Source organism: Mustela lutreola, chromosome 13 (genome assembly GCF_030435805.1).
Source record: "Mustela lutreola isolate mMusLut2 chromosome 13, mMusLut2.pri, whole genome shotgun sequence".
In the NCBI taxonomy this organism is placed as follows: Eukaryota; Metazoa; Chordata; class Mammalia; order Carnivora; family Mustelidae; genus Mustela; species Mustela lutreola.
The window spans coordinates 50,433,792-50,459,350 of NC_081302.1; the positions used below are offsets into that span (position 1 = coordinate 50,433,792).

Consider the following 25,559-nt stretch of genomic DNA (forward strand, 5'->3'; position numbering starts at 1 on the left):
TCAGACACTAACATAATAAGCATCTCTACTGACTTTAAGGTAGTAAAAATTCTCCAACAGTATTTCTGTCTACATTAAAAAATAAAAGAACAAAATGTTTTTTAAAGTGAAGTGATTGCATCAATTACACAGTTACACAGAAAGTTCTATATCAAGATGATTTTATTTTTCCTTGATTTTATTTGAGTAGTATAAATATAGCTTTCCAGTGGGGGTTGTTGTGAAGGTCCTAGGTGCAGATTCTTGTGTTCTGGGAAGAAAGACATTTTTACTAAATTGTGAATCTGCCTTGCTTACTGTTTCACTGAGCCATTGACCAACTCATTTATTCCTGGAAAGTGGCAGATAGGCTAGATTTTACATGGCATTGATAACGTTTTATTTCATCAATGGTTGGTTGACCTTAACTCATTATTTTCCTTAGAATTTCAGTAAAGTAAATCTTAATCAACTAGTGGTATAGCAGAATCATTACCCAGTTGCTAATTAAATACATGTATGCTACTGTAACAATTATATTCAATTTCAAGTAAATTGGGATAACGATGTTTATAAAAAGCCTCACGAGATATTCAACCCATAATAAATTTTCACTAATGTTAAGTTACATGCAACATGATAATCATAAGTAATTCTTAAAAAATAATTCTAATTAAGGTTTATTATAAAGATTTATGAAGCCAAAAAATATATTTTACACATACTTGTAGTTGTAGCACCCATCCCTAATTTCCCCCAGTATATCAATTTGATTAGTTCTGATTTCGCCTTCATTTGTCAGGACTACTAATGCAACGCAAGGACTCTAATCATTTTGAATGTCTATGCAAAGATTAGATAAATTCTCTTAGCAAGCTCTTGTTCCAGCTAGCCCAGGTATTGTTTCCTGTTTTTTGCCAATAAACAATGTGTTGTGTTGGTGGCACACAAACACCATCTAAGAGAGCATTACTTGAAAGAAAGATAGAAAGAAAGGGAAAGAGAAAGACCCTTTGAAGTTTGCTTACTTTTAAATAGGAATAATGGTAATTATTGATATGTATGTCAGAGTTTCAGACAAGACTTGAAACAGAAGTAATCAAATGTGACAATATAAATGAAAATCTGTTGTCTCATTATATTCAGCTTTTGTAGCTGAAGAACATATTGGGAAATTGTGTGTTGTAGAAATGGAGGACATATTTAGAGACGAATTTCAGCTAAAGAACCAAAAATCATCTGTTGCTTTGTTTAAAGCTGTATTGCAAAATCCAACAGACTTACGGAATGAGCACAATTTTTTTTTTTTTTCAGAATGAACTCATTTTTAAAATGGAATAAAAATAAATAGCTAATATTTTGCAAAAGAAGAAGTATGTTAAACTATGGACTGATACTGACATCAATTAAATTATTAAAAGCTGAAAAAACACTCTAAAGATACAAACAATAAAAATTTGTTACTAAATTCTGCATTCAATTTTATATATTGATGACACAAAGATTGCTTGTGGACATCTTTTAATGAGGCTGCTTGAATTCCTCCCCAAATATAAAGCCATTGAACTACTTCCTGAGTTCTCTTTTGACAATGATGGCAAAATGACACATAAAGTTATCCCATTTTTGTAACAAACCTTTCAGTTATTGAATGTATGATCATATTAACTTCCTCCTTTAAACAAACAAAAAATCCCTTATAATTACAGAATTAGCTACGGCAATAATTGCTGGTTGTGTTTTGTGTTGCCAATTTATTTACTTTTGTAAAAATCATATAACATTTTGACATTTCAAAACATCATTATATTTGTACTGTAACAAACGCCAGTGATAATTATCTATCCCATGTGTTCTCTCACGCCACAGAATTGGACATCTTCCAGTCACATTCTCCACGGTTCTAATTGGTTATTAACCCTATTCTAAAATGTAAGAGAAAAAGATGATCATCTTGAAACTAATCCCCTCCAGGCAAAAAGAAAAAAAAAAAAAAAACCTAAAGTTAATAAGATAGCCCTAAGTAGAGAATTTCCTTCTTTCTCTGAGATGGTAATTAAGGACATATATATGAGTTACCATATAGTTATATCTGGAGTGTAAAACCAAAAGTGGTATTTTCACCTTATTGACTTTTTTTTTGAAATACAGAAAAATATATATCTAACTGCTTTCTGCCATTATCAAAATGGATATACTATAGGCAAAGATATATTTAAACATGTATTTAAATAAACTCCATGGGATACACAGTAATTTTCTTTTCATTTTAAATGAGAGAAAAATGAGGTTCAGAGATCAAGAATTATTCCAAAATTCACATAGTCAGTAAGTGTAAAGCTTATATCCAGTATATTGTGAAGTAGAAGAATGTTGCTTGGGTATGAGGCTTTGGTCAGAGAGTAAAATTCCACATTTTAAATTTTGCAAATGGAGCAGGCTAACATCCTGGCAATCTTGGTGACGATATTGCTCAAGTAGGGTGAAGAGGAGAAGATCTGTAGGTTATTGGGATGGAAATTATTTAAAAATATAGGACAAGTGGGGCACCTGAGTGGCTCAGTGTGTTAAAGCCTCTGCCTTCCACTCAGGTCATGATGCCAGGGCCCTGAGATCGAGTCCCATATCAGGCTCTCTGCTCAGTGGGGGACCTGCTTCCCCTTCTCTCTCTGCCTGCCTCTCTGCCTACTTGGGATCTCTGTCTGTCAGATAAATAAATAAAATCTTAAAATATATATATATATTTTAAGATTAAAAATATATATATATATATTTTAAGATTTTATATATATATATATATATATATATAGGACAAGTGAAAAGTAAGATGTGTTTAATTAAAAAGTGAATTTAACATTATCCAAGATGCTAGAAAGACCATTTGAACTGTATAGAAAGTCCCAAAGTTACTGATCACTTGATAATGATTTGACAGATATGACTGGTTTTAAGGATAAGTATTTTTCTGGGGGCTAAGTATGGACAAAGGATAGGGCTAAGAAACAGTGGCCCTGATAAAAAAATAAAAATGGATGAATTCACATGACCTGGATGGGATAAATATAGGAGTTTAAGAAGCATCAAGCCTAAGGTAAATTATAAAGAAAGCAGAACAAAAGATAAAGTAAGATAATACCTGAGTAGGAAGCATTTTGGAGTACTGCAATTTGAGATTTAACTGTTTGGAACATGTTTATCAAAGAAGCAGCTGAATATTACTTACTGTATTGTTTTAGTATGCATATTCCACTTTGAGACACAAAGGGATTTCATTCAGGAAGACATACTATGTATAATGTGAAAATCAATAACCTTTCATTATATAAAGTAACACATGATTAACTAGGCCTATAAAAATAGTTTTCAATCTATTATTAAGAATATTCTATTTTAGGGACGCCTGGGTGGCTCAGTTGGTTAAGCAGCTGCCTTCGGCTCAGGTCAGGATCCCAGCGTCCTGGGATCGAGTCCCACATCGGGCTCCTTGCTCCGCAGGGAGCCTGCTTCTCCCTCTGACTCTGCCTTCCACTCTGTCTGCCTATGCTCACTCTCGCTCACTCTCTCTCTGATAAATAAATAAATAAAATCTTTAAAAAAAAAAAAAGAATATTCTATTTTAACTGTTACTTTCAAAAGATATACATGATTAGAAAGTGTTAAAATAAAAAATATTTTTCACTACTTTTTCAAAATAGAATTTTCATTTTTATAATCCTTGAGTTTATTATCAGATATATACTTAAGAAATTTATCAGGAAAACAAGGGGAACCTGGGTGGCTCAGTTGGTTAAGCATCTGCCTTTGGTTCCTCTGGGCATGATCTCAGGTCCTGGGCTGGAGCCCAGCATCAGGCTTCCTTCCTGCTCAGTGAGAATTCTGCTTCTCCCTCTCCCTCTGCCTCTTCCCCTGTCCCTCCCCACGCCCCCCCTGCCCCAACCCCCACCCCCACTTGTGTGCACTCTCTCTCTGTCAATTAAATAAATAAAATCCTTTTTAAAAAAAGAAAACAAGAATCCTTAAATATCATATAAGCTAAAAAAGGATATTCAGAGAATGGGTTCTTATATAGCACACCGTTCATGTAATTCAAGTAACTGCTGTAGCCATGATCCCAGCAAATGTTGTTATAACAGTTGGATACACAAAATTTAAACATACAAATTTTAAGAAATTAAATATAATGAATTTAAATCTGCACATAAATGCATATGTAATACCTTTCCTTTGAGGTCTAACTGGCTTTACATAATATCACATAATGACATCAATCAAAGCCTCAAACCCCAGTTGACTGAGAAAGTATAATTCTGCTAAGTTGGTGCTTTGCATCACTTTTAGATCTCAGGCTTGAGTACAAATATATCTTATCTTAGAATTATAAGAATGAGTGAAGAATTTTGGCAATTTGAAATTTAGAGTGAAGCAGAGAGCAGGAACATGCGGCACAAATTCTTCTGACTATTAATTTCCAATAGAATGCCATCATTCTATTTGGTGGATTTCCTGAAGCTATAACATGGATACTACTGTGAGAAAAACTACTCAAGTGCTCACTTTGGCAGCACATTCACAAAAATTAGAACAGTAGAGAGAAGCTTGGCATGGCCCCTGTGCAAGAATATCATATGAATTTATGAAGTAATCCATATTGTTAATTGTTTATTAAGTTGAGTTTTTGTTATGATATTAAACAATTTTTGGAAATAGTGGTGATGGTTGCTCAACATTAAATGTAATGAATAGCATGGAATTTACACTTAAAAACTTAAAATAGCAAATATGTATGTGCAAATAAGCTTATTAAAGCAAAATATAGTTAATCCAGAGAGATTCCATTATATTAAATCATTGTTCCCCATTCTCCTTACTCTTACAAAAGAAAATTAAAAACAAAAATGTGATATTATAATCATTCTTCTTTCCCATTTTAAAGCCTAATAACAAATATAACAGTGATTTGCACATGGAATATATTGAAAAATAATTAATTCATCTGTAATGAAAGCCGTAGTAGGACATGGGGGGCAGGGAGTTAGCAAAAAGAGAAACATCATAGTCTGTAAATATTTGGGTACAGTCATGCAGGAAAGATAAGAGGGAGAAGTAAGTTCCTTTGGTGGATTTGATCCTGCCCATAATTAGGTACTAAATGTCTCCAGCTGCATGACCCGAGTGCCCATGGGATGATCCAGACATGGATCATTTATTTTCCTTGCAGTTTGTTCACTTTGTTCTTTTTCTTTCCTGTATAGCAGTTAGTGTTTCTCTTTCCTTCCCCCCCCCCCCCGCCCAAATCTCACAGGGTTATTCCTCAAAATACATTTCTTGTTTGTATTCAAATTGTTTTGCAGTTTAATCTGCTGGTACATTTGAAATTTCTTTCTTTTCTTTCTTTTTTTTTTTTTTTCTTGATTTTATTTGTTTATTTGACAGAGAGAAATCCCAAGTAGGCAGAGCAGAGCAGTAGGCAGAGAGAGAGGTAGAAGCAGGCTCTCTGCAATGCAGGGCTCAATCCCAGGATCCTGAGATCATGACCTGAGCTGAAGGCAGAGGCTTTAACCCACGGAGCCACACAGCTTTTAATTTTTGTCTCACAAGTAATAATTCTAAGTCTGTCCTAAAGTCAAAACTATATTTAGGAAACACAAGGACTGTCTTTTAAACTGCTTCATAGAACATTATTGGCATGATTAGTAGAAGGTGCCAGATTAAGGTGATAATCACCTACTGCTCTCTTACCTAAACATGCAAACCTAAGTAAGGTTCATTTTGTATCTGCTGATTTACTTGAAACTACTACAATAGCTTAATATTATAGAATAATGTACATGGCAGCAATATGGCATTTGGAGTAAGAAAAATTAGGTTTAGTTCAGTGAACTAAACAGAAGATCTAACTTGACTTTTTAAAATACAGAGTCGGTTTGCTAATAATATCTTGTGCCTGACCTAACTACTTTTGTAACCATGTGAAATAACTGAAATAATGTCTTTGAAATCATTTTGTGGAGGACTAGAGGAAGTAATTATTACAGTTATTATTTTGTGGGTTTTGTAGCTACGAAAAATGGATAGAATTTGGGGAGATTAAACACTTAACTGAACACATAAATAAACTTCATTAAAATAAAATGTGATTCATAATAAGAAATTGTCTTCAGAGTAATACTTTTCCCCTCAACTACCTAACTTTCACTTGTCTTTTGTCATTTTCTTTTCCTGCTCTTACCCCTGAAAGAAAAAAAGAGATTTCGATTCATCTACTGATAACAGGGGCTGGTTGTGTCTAGTGAAATTCATTACTGCTTTGATTTTTACAAGATTCTTTAAACTCTGAGTTGTCGTCCTCTTGCCATGCCCATTTTTCCTGTCGTCTAGATCACTCTGATGTGTACTTTGATTTCATATTCATTTCTTTCCTGTCTCTTGTATACTACATAATGACACGAATGTCCATCATGTTGAAGAAAGAAGGTTTTTTTGGTACCTTAAGATAAGTGAATTAAGAGTTTTGATGCTGCATACACAGGAAAAAAGTCATATAGAGTGCAAAATTAGTCTTAAGTTAAAAAATGATATTTAAATGTGTGAAGATAATAAGTAATTATCAAAGGAAAAATCAAAGGCAAGAAAAAATGTACCATAATAGATTTAGATCTGTATTTTTCTTGGAGTTGTTTCCCTTGTTACAGAAAACATTACAAAGGACCTCACTGTTGCTATATACGCATTGTGAAGTTGCCCCAAATTGTTTATAACTATTAAAAAATTGATTATATGACCTTTTAACTGTGTGGAATATGCATCAGCAATTGATCTTAATATAGGTTTTAGGAAATCCAAGATATTTGCATGTTTTATTACCTTTATTGAGCAAGGTAAGATTATGTTTGTGTTATTGTTCAAGCTGAAACATTCTTGATAATGCAATTTTTTTTTTACTTTGATTGTCTAAGGCAGTAAACACAATATACTGAGTACTTATCCTGTGCTGAGCATAAAAAAAAAAATTGCATTTGGATTTCTAGGAGAGTTTCAAAGATAATCTCGTGACCAGTAGAATTTTATAATTTTATGAAACATCCCATCAACATTTGGGATTATAAAGTGTTTTAATGTGAAAGTAACTGAGATATAAAATGATGTCCCAGTGTATTTAACCAACCTTGTTTAATGCCAATGACTTTAAGCACATGTCTTCATAAGCTTATTGACTCTTTTGGTTTCCTATTCCATAAACTGGCTAAATATATATTCTTTATTTACTTTCTGTTACAGCTTTATTATCTTTGTTGTTAATTTGGCAAAGTTATTTATATGTTCTAGATAACAATATATTTCTTCTATTAAATTCTTCAATTCTGCCCTCTACTTTTAAATTAATGTAAATTCTATCCATTCCCAATTTTGGATTTTTATTCTTTTTAAAAAACCTACAATGCTCTAAAATGTATAGAGAAGTATAAGAATGCACAAGAGCACAATCAATTTTTTAAAAGAAGATAAAATAAGATATACTATAGTATGTTATAGTATTAGTTACATGTTTTAAATTTTGGCATTTATAAAAACATACAGGGGTGCTTGGGTGGCTCAGTTGGTTAAGTGACTGCCTTCAGCTCAAGTCATGATCCCGGAGTCCTGGGATCAAGTCCCATGTCAGGCTCCCAGCTCTGTGGGGAGTCTGCTTCTTCCTCTGACCTCCCCTCTCATTCTCTCTCTCTCTCAAAAAAATAAATAAAATCTAAAAAAAACCCAAAAAACAAAAAAACCCAAACAAACAAACAAACCACACACACACACACACACACACACACACACACACACACAGATAAACCAACTGAAAGAATAGAGAGCTAGAAACTAGACCATTGTATCTGGTCATTTCATATACAATAAAGCATTACCAGAAATCACTAGGGAAAGATAGAGAGTTTAAGTAGATTGCAGCAAGAAGCTTAGTTCTCCATCTAGAGAACAAGAAACTTAATCAAATACAACATTCAAGGATGGAAACTAGATGGATTAAATATTTAATTTTGAAGGTTAAATTGTAGAGCTAGTTAAGGAAAACTTCATTGTATCCTAGAGGCAGAAAAGGAACTTCTTGTATAAGATTTTTGCAGAACAAATGACAAGGAGAAATTGATAAATTTAATTACATGAAAATCAAAGATTTTTCTTCTTATCATTTCATATTATTATTTCTCTTATTATCATTTACAATTTTATTCACTACCAATACATAATTACAAAATATATTTTTTAAAGTGATGCCAACAATTACAGCAAAAATATATGGTGTCTGGAAATAAACTAAAGATGTGCAAGAATTTTATGTAAGGATAAACTCAATATTTTAAGGGTTGTTTTACTTTCCAACTTGATTTGTACATTCACCTCAGTGAAATTCACAATTTTGTGAAGTGGGTTCAATAAGCCTTTCTCAATGGGCTTGCAACCAAGAATATATAAAGCCTTCTTTAAAATAATAAAGTATTAGGGGGCGCCTGGGTGGCTCAGTGGGTTAGGCCTCTGCCTTCAACTCAGAGCATGATTGAACTGGGATCAATCATAGGATTGAGCCCCGCATCCAGCTCTTTGCTTAGCAAGGAGACTGCTTCCCCCCTTCTCTCTCTGCCTGCCTCTCTGCCTACTTGTGATCTTTGTCTATCAAATAAATAAATAAAATCGTTTAAAAAAATTAAAAAATAAAGTTTTGGAACTTGTGTCCCAAATTATTAAGAATTATAATAAAGCTTAAGTTTTAAAAATAGCATATTTGGGACAGGAATAATACAATGGACTGATTCAATAGAGCAATGGTCCTAGAAACTTCCCCCCACAAATAAAGAAACATGATTCATGAGAGAATCAGTGGAGTGATCAGGACTGGAATGGAGAAATTATTATAATTTTTAGAATACATGCTTTTTTTTATAGTACATGTCAATTTACAAAACCACTTTGCTTAGTAATTGGTAGATATAGATAAGCAAGAATTCAGTACAAATGAAAACGGTCTGTTGTTCATCGGGGATATAATTAGTAAATTTCTACATTTATCAACAAAATGATGCTACAAAATTTGTTTTAAGACTTATTTCTTTGTGGGGCACCTGGATGGCTAAGTGAGTTAAAGCCTCTGCCTTAGGCCCAGGTGATGATCCCAAGGTCCTGGGATAGAGCCCCACATTGGGCTCTCTGCTCAGCAGGGAGCCTGCTTCCCTTCCTCCCTCTCTCTCTCTCTCTGCCTACCTCTTTGCCTACTTGTGATCTCTGTCTGTCAAATAAATAAATAAAATCTTTAAAGAAAAAAAAAAGACATTTCTTTGCATAGCCTCCAAGAATGAAGAAAAGACTGAGGTACAGCTGATGAACTCTTGTGCTGTTTATTTCTTTATTTTTAATAAAAGGCAACACATTATTGGTCATGTGTAATGTGGGTCAAATGTGTCAAAAGGACTTGCTAATTTCCAGGCTCTTCTTTTCTCTGTGCCTTTTTGTTTTTTAAGTGGGTTTCCTTTGGATAAAAACCCCTGTGTGATCAGACAAGTAACCCTTATATTACATGAGAAGTTAGATGTATTAAGATAGCATATTCTACTTCCTTATCAGGGTGCCAAAATCTGGATGCCTTATGATTATATATCAATATGCAATTATAATGTTATTCCCAGTTCTAGACAATAAGGAAAAACAGTGGAAACAAAACAAATCCCAAATCACTCCCTACAAAGGTTAACATTCTAGTTGCTAAAATGGTAATCAAGCTAACTAAAAGTAACGGTTATCTAGTACTAGTATGGCATATTTAATTATGCCAAAAAGTAAGTAACTTAAAACGTGCATCATCTCACAGTTTCTGTGGGTCACAAACACAGGTGTAGCTATCCAGGCTGCTTCTGGCTCAGGGTCTCTCATAAGGCTTCTGTCAACATCTCATTCATGGCTGTGGTCACAAGTTCCACTAACAAGCTCCCTCATGTGTCTACTGGCTGTTGTTTGGAGACATCATTTTTTTGCCATAGGATCTTGACCATAGGGTTACTCATACAATATCAGCTTATTTTCCCCAAAGAGAGAGGTGGAAGCCACCACTTTTTGGAAATGTAATCTGAGAAATTACATCCCTCCATTAGGTCATATCATCCTTGTAAGAAGTGTGTCAATGAGTCCTGCCCATATTTAAAGGAGAGGAAATTACACACGGGGTTGAATACCAGGAGGTGGGGAACACTGCTGCTTCCTACAGGAAATAAGTATAGTGATAAGGGATAAGAAGAAAATAATGCAGAGAAGGAGATAAGTTTCAGGGGAAAAAGCTGAAATTTTAGAGAGGATGAGAAGACTGAAGTGACAATGACATTCAAGAGAAAAGAAAGGGTGGGTGACTCATATGAATATATGAGGTCAGACCAATTCAGGCTAAGAAAATGGCAAACAAAGAGATTCTGATATATACCAAATCGGTAATGAGGAAATTAACACAAACTGAGAAAGTTAAAATTGGCTGTCTCATTAATTAGACTGGGACAACAGACAAGGCCAGCTCAAAGTTAACATGAAACAATATGTCTCTAAGGATTCACGGCAGCTGTAACGTATACGGCCTAACAGCCACCTTCTTTAGTGACTACTCATTTCTTAATCACTGAGAAATTCTGTCCTCTGAAAATCAGATCAGCAGAAATGTGGTTTGAAAATATATTACTAAGAATAAAACATGCCACTCTTGCCTGGGTATCTAAGTCATCTTGATACAGAGTAGCTGCCTCAATTTTAATCCAGGAGCAAAGATGCAGATAATGGTTTTCTAGATGTAACATTCCACATTAAACTGACTTTAGATTCCACAGAAACAGTATCCTTGGTCCATTTTCCAAGCCAGACCTCATTTTGACCCCTCCACAAAAAGCCTAGCTTTGTTTTTCACCTCTCAAAACCCTCCTTCATTTAGATCTGCCCTAAATGCCACTTATCCCAAATCTCATGGTAACTTTCTCTTTTTCTTTGTGGCAATGTTTCATCAGTACAGTCTATCTCATTGAGACAGGTCCACAAACCTGACTTAGTGGGACTACAGGCTTGTCCCTGTTGTCGTAGATAAATTGGACTAGCAAAGTAAGGGGTGTGAAGAGAATGAAGGGAGACAGTAGTAGAGGAGAACAGAGAAATACCTTTTTCTTCCTTCAGGGTAATAACGAGTCCACTCAAATGCAGGATTCTGTTATATTGCTTGCATTGCATAGACAATATCATTTAATTTCATTGAAGAAAATTGGACAAACTCATTGTAATACATGGTTGGAGATATTATGGATGGATGGATAATAAAACAGAAAGTAAATTTTCAGCCTTGACACATAGTGGGATTAGAATTAATTTATTTACGTTCTGGAGGAAGATTCTACAGTGTCCCATTTGGGAACCAGGATAATTAGCTAAGTAGCAGCAATCTGTTGATGGAGCTTAGGGTAGGATAGCCAGGAGAGACTTCTGTTCATTTCTTCCAAAGACCATACCAAAGCTCTGAATGAGCAAAATTTGTAATAGCAAGTAAAAATATTCAATGCTGAGTATGGATGGGGGCATGTTTGCCTCTGAGTAATTTTTCTGGTAGCTTGTCTTTGTTCTGGTTTCCTGATCGGGTGAAACTAATCTGTTACTGGGTGTGAGCACAGGGTCTGTCCTGCCTAACCCCTATAGGGACCAAGCAACAGTTTGCTTGAGAAAAACAGTTTGCTTGCAGTTTCTATAGAGAAAATTAAAACTTGCCCTCAGGAGCTCTGTTTCAAAGTTTAACTTTTTAGAGGGTTGAGGTGAGGCAGAACACATTAGCAAGTCCATTTGGAAGCATACTTTAGCCATATATTCCAACCTAAAATGTACCAATAATAAAATGTTCCATGGTAATTATTATTTAGTTACTGTGTCTACCTCTAAAGTAATTTTTTAATTTGTGTGAGAAGCACATTATGGATTGACATTACAGAGCCCTAGCAGTCTTCTCTAGCTAATATACAAATTTTCTATTCTTCATCTGGAAAGTGTTATCTGCACTTGCTATTTCCACTTTCTTACTTTGCTAGCAACATATTTCTTTTTTTTTTTTTTTTTTTAATTTTTTATTTTTTATAAACATATATTTTTTATAAACATATATTTTTATCCCCAGGTCTGTGAATCACCAGGTTTACACACTTCACAGCACTCACCAAATCACATACCCTCCCCAATGTCCATAATCCCACCCCCTTCGACCCAACCCCCTCCCCCCGGCAACCCTCAGTTTGTTTTGTGAGATTAAGAGTCACTTATGGTTTGTCTCCCTCCCAATCCCATCTTGTTTCATTTATTCTTCTACCCATTTAAGCCTCCATGTTGCATCACCACTTCCTCATATCAGGGAGATCATATGATAGTTGTCTTTCTCTGCTTGACTTATTTCGCTAAGCATGATACGCTCTAGTTCCATCCACGTTGTTGCAAATGGCAAGATTTCATTTCTTTTGATGGCTGCATAGTATTCCATTGTGTATATATACCACATCTTCTTGATCCATTCATCTGTTGATGGACATCTAGGTTCTTTCCATAGTTTGGCTATTGTGGACATTGCTGCTATAAACATTCGGGTGCATGTGTCCCTTTGGATCACTACATTTGTATCTTTAGGGTAAATACCCAATAGTGCAATTGCTGGGTCATAGGGCAGTTCTATTTTCAACATTTTGAGGAACCTCCATGCTGTTTTCCAGAGTGGCTGCACCAGCTTGCATTCCCACCAACAGTGTAGGAGGGTTCCCCTTTCTCCGCATCCTCGCCAGCATCTGTCATTTCCTGACTTGTTGATTTTAGCCATTCTGACTGGTGTGAGGTGATATCTCATTGTGGTTTTGATTTGTATTTCCCTGATGCCGAGTGATATGGAGCACTTTTTCATGTGTCTGTTCGCCATCTGGATGTCTTCTTTGCATAAATGTCTGTTCATGTCTTCTGCCCATTTCTTGATTGGATTATTTGTTCTTTGGGTGTTGAGTTTGCTAAGTTCTTTATAGATTCCGGACTTCAAGCTCTATTACAAAGCTGTCATCATCAAGACAGCATGGTACTGGCACAAAAACAGACACATAGATCAATGGAACAGAATAGAGAGCCCAGAAATAGACCCTCAACTCTATGGTCAACTAATCTTCGACAAAACAGGAAAGAATGTCCAATGGAAAAAAGACAGCCTTTTCAATAAATGGTGCTGGGAAAATTGGACAGCCACATGCAGAAAAATGAAATTGGACCATTTCCTTACACCACACACAAAAATAGACTCAAAATGGATGAAGGACCTCAATGTACGAAAGCTAGCAACATATTTCAATTTGCTTTCATTACCAAAAGTGTACTGAACTCTTTTTCAAGTTTACAATTACCTCCATGTTGCTAAAATCTTTTCCTCAAATTCTTAGCATTTGAAAAGTTTGATCATTCTCTCCTTCATGATAGACTTTCTTTTCTTAGCCTCTATATATCTCATCAACATATCTCAGTTTCTTTTACTGATATGGATATCCTTTATATAACCTCCAAAATCTAAAGTCCGAGGCCCTCAGGTTTGGCTCTCAGTTCTCGTTTTCTTCTGCATTCCCTAGGTAACTTCATCAAGCCTAATGATCTCAATCTTAAATGCAGTTTACACATACATACACACACAGTCGCTAAGATATTTTATCCAGACATGATATGTTTCATGAGCTTCTTCAGACCCAAAGTCAAATAAGCGTCTACTTGCTACCTTTATCTAGATAGCTATCAAGTACTTCAGATTTATCATTTTTAAACTTCACTGTTTCATCTTCTCCAAAGCTGTTCATATTTTAGTGTTTCCCCTTAATATTCGATTGCATCCCAATTCATTCAGAGCTTCCAATACAAACCTAAAAGTTGTTCATTTCTGTGGTTACCTGTCCCACCACCCCTAAAACACATTAGAATCTGGGTACAGAGATCATCTCTGTCTTGAAAAAATGCAGTAAACACCTATTGGATCTCTCTTCAATGATTTCTATTTCCCTCCAAACAATTCTATTCACTGGGCTCGATTTTTCTAATCTACTATGACCACATTTCTATTCCTATGGTAAATCTTTTTTTTTTTTTTTAAGATTTTATTTATTTATTTGACAGAGAGATAGGAAGAGGGCACACATAGGCAGGGCAGCAGGCACAGGGAGAGAGAGAAGCAGGCTCTCTGCTAAGCAGGGAGCCCAATGCAGGGCAGCATCCTAGAACCCTGGGATCATGATCTGAGCTGAAGGTAACCCCTTAACTGACTGAGCCACCCAGGTGCCCCATCATATGGTAAATCTTTAACGTTTCCCCTTTTTACCTCATAATCTGTTTGTTTTTTTCATAAGTCAGAGCCATATTTTTCTAAAAAGGGAAGTGAGTCATGCCTTTCTTTCCTTAAAATCATCCCATAACATTTCCATTATGAATGGACACACTTTGGTAATTTTAGCATTGACCCTACAGATCGCCATAAAAGGAGTCAACATACCTTTTTAATCCTCCATGTCAACCACTACTTAATCTCTACCCTATGTTCCAGCAACTGGACTATTTACCATTGCCACAAATGAGTTGGGTCTTTTCTGATACTGTTTCTTGAAATCTCTGTGCTCCTATCTCAGTACGAAAATATCTAAACCAAGTATTTTTACTTTGAGTCTAACTCAAATTATAACTCTCCAATAAATCCTTCTTCCTCTTTGCTTCCTCTTTGATTTGCTTTATCTCTTTTGTGGATATTTTTCACAGCACATATAATTTATAAATGGATGAGTATGTATCTACCTTTTCTCTTTATTTTGGATCCCTGGAGTTCTAAGATGTATTAATCTACATATCCCCAGGTCTTTGCAAAGTGCCTGGTCCAAAGTTAGTATCTTGGAACTGGTGATTGAGTCACATTGAGAAAATACTGATTTTCAACTAATAAGTGGTTCATAAAGATGGGTAGTTTAGCCTTGAGATTTTGTACACAGTAAGTGCCATTGTGAACTCCTTTTTCTTTTCTTTTTTTAATTTTTGAGTATTCATGCTCCAAAATACTACTATTGTAAATAAGTAACAAGAATATATTTCACTCTATAGGTTAGACAACAACAATGAAATCATTTTCACATGGATTTATGAATGTGTTTAATAGTGTAGCTACTTTGCTATCATTAGTACAGAGGACATTTGAAATAGTGCTATATATTTCCTTTATAGGCAAAACATACTGATATTTGGGAATTAGTCTTTGCTACTTAGTATCATGATAAAAATCACCAGGGAAGTCAACTTATACATAAATAAAACAGAGATTTCTTGAAATTCAGGAAATAAGCAACACTATTGTTAATATTAATATCATTACTTGGTCACAATGTAATTCCCAATCATGTAGCTTAGCCTACAGCATGAGTTGAATAAATAGGCCTAACACACTTTCTTTCCACTGACCACAAATTTCCATGCCCTAGTTCTGTATGGAATAAACAGAAATTGCACATCTCTAACTCATTGCTTAAAGGAATTGGCTTTATTTAAGCGACTGGTAGGAATATCTCTATATCACATGAGCTGGTTAACATTTATAGGTTGCACACCATGACTTCAGTAAATAATGAAACAAAACTAGAAAAAAACATTTTAATATGCATTTATACCTTTAAAAGTTTAATAAAGAAAATGTGATGTTCTATAGTGAGCCTAAAGAAAAGAGTAAGGCTAGATTTCCCCATTCATTAAGTGGCCTGAGGGCTCTATTTACCATATGTCACTTAACCAGTTATCCCTGAAGTGCCTTACTGCTTAATCATGTGATGGTCTCAATCCATGTGGCACACAGCCTATTGACAAACAAACTCAGACTATTTGATTATACTTTTTCCCCTTCGTCTCCATTTAAAAATTTAAGTCTCCCTTATTCCAATATGTGTGACTTGACCCCCCCCCCCCGCCAACTACATTTACATTTCCCCAAAGTGATTTTCCATAAAGCCTGGTCAAAATATGACTTGTAAGGGAGATTTTGAATGTATTTCATAACACAGAGCTGAATCCTGAGCCGGGGTTGGGGGGTAGTAAGAAAACTCTCCTCCGCAAGGATTTCATTCAGCCCACTTTTAAACTTGATCCATAATTTGATCGAATGCTCTTGGGCACTATTAAATAGTAATAATGAACTTCACCTAAAGCCCTTAGTAATTTTGTTCCACATTTCCTTCTCTAATTATCCACTATTCCCTATTTATTATTACTTCATTCTCTGCCTTGAGGCTGTCTAAAAATACTAAGAATGATAAATTAAACAATACATTTGGCACCAAGTTAACCTGTGGGGAGGGTTAGAATTTAATGGGTTGTCTTCTGAATTAATTATTTCTGAATTATTTAATTGCAGTTTCTAAACAAATTTCTTAGAATATGTGACATTAGAACTTACAACATACTTCTAATAAAATTATTATGACAAAATCACAGATATATCATAATTATCTATTAAGCTAAATTTTATAGTAATTCAACTATACATCTATAGAGATTTACCAATTATATTTTCAGTGGCAACCATTGTCTGCTATAGAAGTTTAACAATATTTTCATTAGCATCTCACCAGCACAGACATTAAATTATTGGAATTTTGAAGCCAATGTTTTTTCCCCCTAAGTAACAATAAGTCTATTGTTAGAGAGTAATTGAGTCTCTTAGTTTAAGTACTACTTTGAAGAACTTGATGGTAGGGACGCCTGGGTGGCTCAGTTGGTTAAGCAGCTGCCTTCGGCTCAGGTCATGATCCCAGCCTCCTGGGATTGAGTCCCGCATCAGGCTCTTTATTCCACAGGGAACCTGCTTTTCCCTCTGCCACTCTGTCTGCCTGTGCTCACTCACTCTCTCTCTCTCTCTCTGACAAATAAATAAATAAAATCTAAAAAAAAAAAAAAAGAAAGAAAAAGAACTTGATGGTACATTGTACACTGTTTACTTAACCCTATCATTCTCATTAAAATTCTGTGATAGCCAATTTCTCTGAGCTAAAACCTCCACAATTTATATGAAAAATTGTCATTTAGAAGAATCCATGCCACAAAATAGCAACCATGCTATTTGTGCTGTGAAACTTAACTCATATTGCATAATGTTTTTTTTAGTTTTCCTCTTGGAGAAGCAGAAGTCTTATGGAAGTTTCCTTCCATAAACAAAAACCTCTCAACCATTTATCAGCAGCAGCAGGTCCAGAAAAAGTGAAATAGCTCATCTGGTCTTAACCTCTGGAATTTTCCCAAATTAATTACCTACTACATCCAGCCCACAAAAGCCTTCTCAAATTTCATGTATGAATGGCTGCAGTGGCGATCCAAAGCTCTTTACAACCTTCTTTAATACTTTGAACTGCCGGACAGCTGCTTTTTAATGCTTTAAAAAGCTCAGTGGTAGAAAGTTTTCACTCAGTGTTAAGATATTATTCAACTGTAAAGTCTTAAATTCTAAGTATATCGAGTCTTTTAATATATAATGTTCTTTTACATATTGTTTAGTCTTAACTACAAGAAGACGACTAAGTCCATTATTTTTAGTTAATCATGGACTAATTTTATTCTTACACTTAGAATAATACAGCTTCTGTGTGTCTTAAAAATACTGATGACATAACTGTGTCAGAAAACATTTAGGAAGGGAAATCCATTTCGAAAGGAAAGAGGTATTCTCATACAGTAGAGATAAAGAACATAATTGCTATAAGGACTTTGGAATACTACCTGACATTACCTATTAAATTTAAATACCTATGCACCCAATGACCTAGCAATTTCGTAAATGGGTATAAAAGTGTACCTACAGAAGTAAGCAAGAATATCCACAGAAGAAAAAATGTGTAAAATTCCCACACTGATAATAAAGATAATAGTAAATTGGGAAAACATAAATTATAGTATGTACACACAAAGAAATGCTATGTAATGATAAAAATAATTATAGCTACATGCAACAATATGTCTGAATCTTACTAACACAATATTGATCAAAATAAGCCAAACACAAGAGTGTATTAATTAATTTATATAATATTCAATAACAGGCAAATCTGTCTGTAGAATTCAGGTCAAGATAGTGGTAACCTTTGGGAGCATGAATGGTATGGGCAGAAGGCTGGATTCTGGTGTTTGGCTATTACTTGACTAAGGTGGTGGTTACACAAATGTGTTTATTTGGCCCATTCAACTCTATAATTATGATTTATGCACTCTTCCAAATGTCTGTAGTGTTCCAATTAAAATGGTAAAAATTTAGGTGTGCCAAAATTTGGATCCCTTGGGTAGCTCAGTTGGTTAAGCATCTGACTCTTGGTTTTGGGTCAGGTTATGATCTCAGATAGAGCCCTACATCAGGAACCAGGCTCAGTGAGGAGTCTGCTTGTCCCTCTCCCTCTGCTCCTCCCCCTGCTTGTACTCTTTTTCTCAAATAAATAAAATCTTTTTTAAAATAGCAAAATACAAAAAAATTTAGCTTGACCTATTAAAACATACATTTTAGGGGCGCCTGGGTGGCTCAGTGGGTTAAAGCCTCTGCCTTTGGCTCAGGTCATGATACCAGGGTCCTGGGATCGAGCCCCACATCGGGCTCTCTGCTCTGCAGGGAGCCTGCTTCCTCCTCTCTCTCTCTCTGCCTCTCTGCCTACTTGTGATCTGTCAAATAAATAAAATCTTTAAAAAAAAAAACCATACATTTTAAACATTACCATCTTTTTTGAACATTATCGTCATCATTCCCTCAGTTCTCTACCTTATAGACTATAATTTGATTCATCTCTTTCCCTCATTTCCTAATCCAAACTGTCATGAATTATTTAATTTTTGGTCTTGAAATATGTTTAACAATTGTCCTTAATATGATTCAATTTGATCTTTATGCCCATTTTTATTCTTTTAGTGGAGATTCTCCCCAATCTAAGCTTAAACAATTGAGCTCCTTCAGATTGATTTTACTGATTTACATTTCTTTTATCTGTCATAGATAATTTCCTGGAGCCATTACTTTTACAATTTGACACTTATGATCAAATAGTTTCTTCAGTGACTTTGATCACCTACCAGAACTTGATTAAACTATTTTGCTCTGCTTTGAAGACCCTTCATTTCCTGACCCTCACAATTTCATTATTATTTACCCAGGTTTTCTGTACAAAGTACTTTCTTTGGAAAAACTTCAGTTCTGTATCATCTTATGGAAAATATATTCATATAGCAGTTACTATCTTGGTCTAGATGTTTTTCATTCAGTTATTTCTTCAAGTTTTATTTGACTACACCAGATTGGCTCATCCCCCTTCCTTTGTAACACTTCTATCATTCCTACAAAGCACACAGTATAATGATTAATTACATTCCCAATTATTTATAAAGATTCTATTAATATTATATATCTCAGATTCTGCACATACACATATGGATATGTACAGAAAAACTCAAATCCTGTTTTCCAGAATCTCATAGTCCTGTAGAGATAAAGGTAAGGAAACACATAATGAGAATATCATGGAGTATTAAACCTTGTAATATATTTTTAAAAGATTTTATTTATTTATTTGAGAGGGACACAGAGAGAGAGTGAACACAAGCAGAGGGAGTGGAAGAGAAAGAAGCCAAGCAGGGAGCCTAGGGTAGGGCTCAATCCCAGGGCCTGGGATCATGACCCAAGCAGAAGGTAGACACTTAAGAACTGAGTCACTCAGGTGTCCCTAAACCTTCTAATATTTTTGAATGCTAAGGGAACTAAGGACAAAAAGCAATGAGATATTTCTTGGATAAAGCACTGTGGGCTTCACAGATGGGGATATCAAGTAGACTTGGTAGGCAAGGATAAGAAGTTTTCAGTTTGGGTGAAGGATGGACACTGAAGTCACTGAAGTTAGTACGCGGTGACTTAATTTTCACATTAATTTGGCAAGATTTTGATGACCATATCTTTATCTCATCACTTTTCTATATTTCCCACAATGTTCTGAGACAAACCCAAGCATAGTAGGTACTCAATAATGATTTTTTTTCTTTTTTTATAGATTATATATATTCTAGTAGTTATATATGCAAACTCAAAAAAAAAAAAAACACCCCAAATGCAAACAAAAGTCAGGCAGACTCTATTTCTGGTTCTCTAGATACATGCCTTTAAATTCCCCTAAATAGAGATAATAACAGTATTTTATTGTCCAGGATATATATAACTATTATACATATAGTATCATATACATCAACTATTACATATTTATTATTTTATATATATACAATCTATTATATATATTATATTCATAAACTGTACAAATGCAGGTTTTTAGTAGTTGTTTTGATGTATTATTTTGTATTCTATTATATATGTAAAGGTAAATAAATATATGACATTGTAAAGATATGATTTCCCTTAATATGATTCAATTAAATGAGAAATTGCTTGTTAAAGAATTAACACTGTACATAACAAATAGCAAGCTCACCAAAGATTATTGTTGTAAATATTTTTTAAAGATTTATTTATTTGAGAGGAAAAAAACCACATGAGTGAGGAGAGAGACAGAGGGAGAGATTCTCTGCTGATTCTCTCAAATAGATTCTCTGCTGAGCACAGAGCCCAAGGTGGGGCCCCATCTCACTATCCATGAGATAAGGACCTGAGTTGAAATCACCAAACGCTTAACCAACTGAGCCACCCAGGTGTCCCAATTGTTGTCGGTATTTTTAAGGATGTTTTGGTAAATACATGTATACTGTTTTCTATTTAGTAGTGAAATCTAACTTTGAATACAGTACAAATACAAAGAGCAAGAGTAGAGGTTCAAAGCTTTTAATTAATTCTTTTCTATTTCCATTTGGCTGTTTTTTATTATTTTTGTTTAAACGAAGCAAGAGTTTGCTAACTCAACTCTTAGCACAATCAGTAGGGTTAAAACGACAATGAGAGGTTGATACCAACAGGAATAAGCAGCACAGGCTTATAAATTATGTGTGTATAAAGCAAGTGTTATAATTCCACAAAATACGTGGACTCTTTTTTAAAGAATTTTTGAAGGAGGGGGGCGCCTGGGTGGCTCAGTGGGTTAAGCCTCTGCCTTCAGCTCAGGTCATGATCTCAGGATCCTGGGATTGAGCCCCACATTGGGCTATCTGCTCAGCAAGAAGCCTGCTTCCCCCTTCTCTGCCTGCCTCTCTGCCTGTTTGTGGTCTCTGCTGTCAAATAAATAAATAAATCTTAAAAAAAAAAAAAAGAATTTTTGAAGGAGGGTTTAAATTGCCTTTAGTATGTAGAAAGAAATTTAATAGTAGAAGAATATGAAGAGATAGCTATCCTATTTTTATCTAAAAGATTTATGCTTATATTCCCCTGGGAGGAAAAGATTAATTATTCATAAATAAGTTATCTTAGATTTATTTTATGTTCTATTAAAAACGTATGTTTTTATCCCTTATGGAAATATTAGTGTCCTATATTTTGAACATGAAAAATCTTATTGGGCTTTTTAAATTTACCACTGTGCTGAGCATATTTTAAATACCCATAAAATATTTTATAAGACATATATATCATAAAAACTATTATAAGATTTTTAAAAATTGAAAAATTCACTTGTAACATATCTTAACTGAGGGGTTTATATAACTGCGTGTGTTTCAATTTCTTTAAGTAACTACTGAATTTGGGGTCCCTAAGATGAATTTGTGAGGTAAAGTATAAAAAATTCAACATAAAAAATAAAAATACTTCTTTAAAAATCTACTTTAACTATTTATTTGTCAACAAATGTTATAAATTGAAGACATTTATATACAAAAAAAAAGACTTTCAAATTAAGTAAATGTATATAAAACCCTCCAGGTGACAGAAACTTCCAAATATACATGCATTTTTGTATGGTATAATTTAAATTGATTTTCACTAACAAAATAAGAAAATAACAGTGTGGCATTTGCAGATAACTATGCCTGAGTTGCTGTGTTAATTTTGAAAAGATATTCATAATTGTTTTATGTTAATTGTGTTTGAAATAGCATCCATGAAATTACAGTTCTATATTTATTTATTGTACAATTATCTAAAATTATTTTCAGTCAAAGCCACCTAGCATGTAAATAATGCCCTAAAATTTAAATCTATAGAAACAAATCACGTTCCTACCCCTTTATTTATTTCTAAGTAGCATCATATCTGCATGCATAATAGAAGTTGCTGCTTTTTCCCCAAAGTTAACAGTCAATTAACTATATGAATGCAGGTTTGGTTAGCAGTTGTTTTGATATATTATTTTGCATTGCATTTTGCAAGAATACAAATTATATATATATGCTTTAATTCATACCCCTAAGTAGTAATATATGATATTTTATAAATATAATGTGTATTTTTAGTACCAAATCTACAGAAAGGAATACAATTTACTAATAGAATGTGTTGTTATGAAAGTAGAAAAAAGATAAAACACAACTTTCTTTTACAGCTAGTTTGTTATATTAGAATTTCTGTCAACGAACATCGGAATTTCATTTTCATTTCAATATTAGGTTAAAAAGCCTATTATATTTTCTTTCTTTTTTTTTTTAAAGATTTTATTTATTTATTTGACAGACAAGAGATCACAAGTAGGCTGAGAGGCAGACAGAGAGGAGGAAGCAGGCTCCCCGCTGAGCAGAGAGCCTGATACCTACCAGGCTAGATCCCAGGACCCTGGGATCATGACCTGAGCCGAAGGCAGAAGCCTATTATATTTTTTTATGCAGGTGCTTTGTTTTATTATCATGTGTTAATAATAACACCTGACATAGATACACAAATAGAATGAAGGACCCATCTAGCTGATTTTTTCTGAGCATGAATTCTGTTATTTCAAATGGGAAACTCAAAGACACAATTTGTTAAATTGACATATTTTTACAACTGAAATACTATGAGTATGTAAATAATCCTATAGTAATCCAAATTTCATGTGAATTTATTTAATAAATTCATTTTCATTAAAATGAAAATGCATTCTCTTCTTTACTATATACATGGAAATCCACATGACACATATACTTAAATATTTATGATCTACATGGGTAAAAGAAAAAGTCAGATAAACATTAATGATAATTATATTCATATTGAGTTAAGTTACATGTGTGTGTGTGCCTGTATGTGACTGCAAAATCTTTCACAAACTTGAACACTAGGCATACCTGGATTGCATCTGAACAAGCTTTGGCATTTATTAGATGGCTCAAGAAACAAATATATTGTAAATTCCCTTATCCTCACTTGCTTAACTTGAAAAATGAAATTAGTGTTGTATTGATAAATAAAATAAAACACATAAAGTGCTATGCATGCAGTTAAATGTCATTATTACTCAATAAGTTGCATAGCCAGAAATATGTAAAATGTTAAAATCTATAACTGCATGCAACATAAACTTGTTTCAAATTGATATATTAATTTCCTAAATGTTTAATTTCTAAATACTACACAAGAAATAGCAATGAAAACTATTTATTACAAAATAGATACATAAATTCTGTCTTCTTTAATACACTTATATCCATATATATGGATATAAATATATATTTACATTTTTATATTTTTAATCATACACACACATGCACATAATCAACCAAAATGTCTTTAATAATTATTTTTATAGAGATAGAGTAAATAATAAAATTAAGATGACTTTTAGGAATACCTCATGTGTGCTAATTTAAGGTTCAAAAAATAGAGACAACAATTCTCAGGAAAACTGCTAGATTGTACTCCTTTCAATTATGCACCAATTGCAACCTTTCCTTTTGTATTATAATGCATGTACAGAGAATTTCTATTTGCCTTGATTAGATAATTGTAGTTTCTTACAGCTTAACAAACATGATGAATTTTGAAAATCATAAATACATCAATTTTATAGGTCATGGCAGCTTAACAAACATGATGAATTTTGAAAATCATAAATACACCAATTTTATAGGTCATGGCAGTTTACGTCTATCTTTGAAATTACTCTCTGTGCCATTGTTATAACACCTGACTTTTAGAACTTCAATCAAAATTATTTTTTGTGTGGATGAAAATATGTAGAGTAAAACTAAAAAAGTGTACATATAATGATCTAAGTTTTTTTTTTTAATATCTCAAATCTTTATATATTCATCATCTGTATTACCACTACTACCTGTTAGTTCCAGTCCCCATTATCTCAATGCAGGTGAGAAATTGCATTAATGAGACAAGTGCATAGTCAGTGAGGTTCTTACCTGGAATTCAAAGCCAGAGTTTCTTTCCACATCAGTCTAGAGATGCTTCAATCTAATGAGAAAGAAAATATTGGTACATAAATATGCATAATACAAGACTGAATATTGTACATTCCTAAGAGGGGTACAAAAAGTATTAAGCAGACTAAAAGGAGGGAGTAGTTGCATATGGAGTGCAATAAGAAAAAGAACATTATTCAGAAGTTGTCATTTTAATAATTAATCTGAATGGGGGCGCTTGGATGGTTCAGTTAGTTAAGTGGTTAAGCTTCTGCCTTCAGCTCAGGTCATGATCCCAGGGCCTTGGGAGTGAGCTCACCATCTGCTTTGGGCTCCCTGCTCAGTGGGGAGTCTGCTTCTCATTCTTTCTCTCCCTCTGCCTCTGTCCCTCTCTCCCTGCTTGTGTTCTCTCTCTTTTTGTCTCAAATAAATAAATAAAATATTTTAAGAGATAATGAATGATTCTAAATAAGGTTTATTTTCATTGTCAAGTAGGAAAAATTTCAAACACTTTAAAACCATTTTTTTCTAAAAATCCTTATAACCCAATTCCACCTCTAAAATTGAGAGAAACTAAAATAAAAACAGTTTTTGTCTAACACTTGGGACACAAATTTTATGGTCAAATCCATCTCCCTACTGCAATAGCCTTCTTCCCATCCCTTGCAATATCATGTCGAACAGTCTCTCCTTACTAAGTGCAGATTTATTTTTTATTTGACATCACATTTGAGTGAGATCAAAATTCTTGAACAGAAAAATACTCATGTAGAGAGAGTCATCACTACTTTGTTATCTTGTTTTTTTTTTCTTCTGTATATAATTTCAAGAGTTAAACAGAGAAAATGTTTAGGAGATCAATTATCTTGAATAAATAAAAATGTATGTTATAAATAAAATAACACATAAAATAATTTATTATAATAAAAGCTCTTCAAAATCAAAACACAAGTTATTTTCCTTTACATTTAATTGCAAATACTAATTATTATTTCATGACAAGCATACACATGTAACACATGCTCATGTCTGGCACATTCTAATGTCATGAAACCTCAAGGGATACTAGAATACAAAAATATTTTTGAGCCTGGGTGGCACAGTCAGTTAAGTGTCAGACATTTAGTTTCAATTCAGGTCATGATCTCAGGGTCGTGAGATTGAGCCCCATGCTCAGCATGGAGTCTGCTTGAGATTCTCTCACCCTCTCCCTCTGTCCCTCTGCTTTTGCTCTCTCTCTAAAATAAATAAATATTAAA

At 33.9% G+C, this 25,559-nt stretch overlaps 1 non-coding gene across 1 annotated transcript; it reads left to right on the forward strand.

Annotated features, from left to right (window-relative positions):
- Nucleotides 1-4,525: 4,525 nt before the first annotated feature.
- LOC131814194 (U6 spliceosomal RNA) lies at nt 4,526-4,632 on the forward strand. Its single transcript, XR_009347193.1, has one exon. It is a non-coding gene; the product is annotated as a U6 spliceosomal RNA (small nuclear RNA).
- Nucleotides 4,633-25,559: the final 20,927 nt, after the last annotated feature.